Source organism: Haemaphysalis longicornis, unplaced genomic scaffold (genome assembly GCF_048455015.1).
Source record: "Haemaphysalis longicornis isolate Haplotype H1 unplaced genomic scaffold, Haemaphysalis longicornis Haplotype H1 scaffold_13, whole genome shotgun sequence".
Lineage (NCBI taxonomy): Eukaryota > Metazoa > Arthropoda > Arachnida > Ixodida > Ixodidae > Haemaphysalis > Haemaphysalis longicornis.
The window spans coordinates 65,235-68,565 of NW_027526233.1; the positions used below are offsets into that span (position 1 = coordinate 65,235).

General features: G+C 47.8%; 1 pseudogene across 1 annotated transcript; it reads left to right on the plus strand.

The window, feature by feature from the left end:
- The first annotated feature begins 1,024 nt into the window (after positions 1–1,024).
- On the plus strand, positions 1,025–2,917 carry LOC144163976 (uncharacterized; annotated as a pseudogene). The gene is made up of 4 exons (XR_013320977.1): positions 1,025–1,434; positions 2,173–2,320; positions 2,551–2,622; positions 2,826–2,917. The product of XR_013320977.1 is annotated as an uncharacterized LOC144163976 (transcript).
- Positions 2,918–3,331: the final 414 nt, after the last annotated feature.

Below are 3,331 nucleotides of genomic sequence, written 5' to 3' on the forward strand. Positions count from 1 at the left end.
GCGACCACAGCAACCAACTCCAAGCCGTTGCTGGCGTCGTTGGGACGTTATGCTGTTATTTCATGCTCTTCGGGGGCCGGGGGCCCAACAAAAAATTTTCCACTGGCGGAGCGATCACCCCTCCCTCACACATACATTATCGCTTCCGGGAGGCGATGCACACACAGACGCACACTCCTGCACTCCTCTCGTTCTCTTGGTAACATCGCGGGCTTCCGTCTTTTTATTTTTATCTTTTATTTGGGCGGCGCTTCTGGTGTTCAGTGGAAGCCGTTGCGAAATGACAGCGTGACCGCGCGCTGCCCGGAGACAATCCCGCGGCGCACTTGTATAAAACTGTTTTTTGTGTGATGCATCGCTTTCCTGTTGCCTTTGCGAACCATATTCTATTTAATAAAGTACCGTTTGGCTGTTCGTATCGCACGGCAACAGAATAGCGGTCATTTCTTCTTTCTCTTCTAATAATCGTACTGCGCGGAATACTATCCTCCGGACGTCGTTTGCTCACGGACTTCAGAAATTATGCCTCCGTTGCCCGCAAGATGGCGCTGAAGACATCACATCAGTGGCGCCACCATACAAGCGCACGAGGCCCATACTCGTAATATTCTTGAAGCCAAGCTTTGTATAGCTAGACGTAGTGTCACTAGATTATCTGGTGACAATAGAGAGTTCTAGCAGTCCGTCCGTTCCGTCATGTGCGTTGCTTCCGGGTTTACCGGGACCGGTCGCGGTAGGGGTATGCCACCATAGTAGGGGGATTAGTTCCGCGGGCCTGCGTTCGCCATGTCCGCGCCTCCTCGCCCTTAGCTCGCCCTTCCGCCCGCGCAGGCGCAGCTAGGCGAAAAGAAAATCCCGTGGTTCCGTCTACTCACAAAACTCCGGCGTAACCTCACGGGCATAACGGAAAAGCCCGATTGGCGATGAGATAGGAGAGGTATTCCCGCGTTTATTTATTGTTACCGTAAAAATTAAGAAAAGTCCGCCAGCAGACGAAGTTTGTCTCACCTAAGGTGTAAGGTCCCTGTATTTTTCAAAGGTAACGCAAACCATTGTACAAAGTAGAGAGGAGAATTTTCTCCCCGCCCTCTACGTCTCTCCTTCCCACTGCGCCCTTTTCTGTTCCCCTATTGGACCAGGCGCGACACGTGACCAATGAACCCTGTTGACCCCTCGTCAGTTTCGGTTTCGTCGGGTAACGACGCCATTAGGGAGCGTACTGCTCCTCGCTCCCATGTGCGCTGCCTTTCGCAAGGCGGCCTCGGCTGCAGCGTAATGCCGACCTGCTGTGCCGTTGGCTGCTCCAGCAGCATCGCAAAAGGCGACAAGCTTTTTGTGGTTCCACGAGGGAAAAATGATACCGAGCGGCGAGCGGTATAGCTGCATCGGATCGGCAGAAAAAACTTCGATTGTCATCGAGGGAGGCTTTGCGAGGTAAGCAGTCACTACAAAACTTTTTCGCGTAGACATGCCTCTGGAAGGCTTTTAGATGAAGCTCAGAATTGGTACTAACGTTCAGGTTAAACAGAAAAAAAGCAGCTTGATGTTTCCGTCGACGCTTTCTCCCACGATTTCAACAACGATGACAGCCCGATCGTGTTTAGCTCGCTCGTATTGGATCGGTTATTCGAAAACGGCCAATATATAATTACTGCCAAATGTTTGGCGTTCGCGATTTTCTTTCTATTTGCGACCATTTGCAGCGGAAGCAATTACATTTCACCGGAGAGAAACCACGTGTTTGATCTTTTTTCATTTAATTTTTTTTTTCGCTTGAACTTTGATTACCTGTAGGCAAAATTTCGTTGTTTATTGTTTTATTGTGGTTTTATTGTGTTCTCAGTTTGTATTCTTTCATATTTATCCCCATTTCTGTTCACTTGCATGCGAATTTTGTGCATGCTTGTACAGCTAATATAAGAGAGTGCATAGTTAATATAATGTTGTATAGTTGTTTATTTGTGAAATGCATGGATGCTTTTGTTCAAGTTTCGAACATACGCGAGAACACTTTCGATTAACAAATAGTGAGAAACCTATTCAATGCAAGAACACCATCCTGTTTTCGTGGCTGTTTGCATTTTTTAACATAAGAAGCAAAATGTTTTGCTTCAGCAATATTTCTTCGGCCAAACTGCAAAGAATGCGATAGAGTATGTCTGTATCTTTGAGAAACACTTCACGAGGGATCAGTTTGAACCAGTGACTCTGTCACAAACTGGCCTCAAGAAACTCAAGCCAAATGCGGTTCCTTCAATTGCGCATCGGCCTCTTCCGAAAGAGCGCAAACCACCCCGCGGAAGGGTAAATGAAATTCATGGTGAGCACCTTTCGTAGTTATTATTTCTCTCTTGTGCTGTGAATACGTTTATGTTTTGTGATTTCCGTGAAACTACACTGTGTTTGGGTCGCTGACAGATAGCGAAGTAGTTGCTGCATTTATCTTTATGACCTGTGACCCTGAATAACTCGGCATCCAATTTTGTGTCTTACTGTGGCAACAAACATCCTCACCCCTACTCTGTGTATTTGCTCAACTCTTGCTCACAGCTGCCTCCTTGGATGAGCCAGAAACGTCAGTGGGAACGACCCCTGACCCTGAACCAGTGGGCGGCTTATTTTGTGAGTTGAGAGCGCTGTGATGACAGATGTTCTCGCCTTTACACACTGTATTTATATAATTAACGTTACAACTGCCTCCTTGGATGAGCCAGGAACGTCAGCTGACCCTGAACCACTGGGCAGCCCATTTTGTGAGTTGAAAGCACTGTGACGACAAACGTTCGCGCCTCTAGACTCTGTATTTACATAATTACTGCTTACAGCTGCCTCCTCGGACCAGCCAAGAACGTCCACAGGGATGACCCCTGATCCTGAACCAGTGGGCAGCTTATTTTGTGAGTTGACAGCACTGTGACGACAAATGTTCGCGCCTCTAGACTCTGTATTTACATAATTATTTCTTACAGCTGCCTCTTCGGACCAGTCAGGAACGTCCACAGGGAAGACCCCTCAACCAATGAGCGGCTCATTTTGTGAGTTTACAGCTCTCTGATGACAAATTTTTTTCCCCACTAGACTTTGTATTTACACAATTCATGCTTACAGCTTCCTCCTGGGACCAGCCAGGAACGTCCACAGGAACGACCCCTCAACCAATGGGCAGCTCATTTTGTAAGTTGATACCACTACGACGACAGATGTTCGCACCTCTAGAGTCTGTACTTACACAAACCATGCTTACAGCTGCCGCACCGGACGACCCAAGCAGAATGGAGGCAAGCCAGCCATTAGAAGCACCGCTTGTGCCGCCAGTAGAAGCAGCATTAAG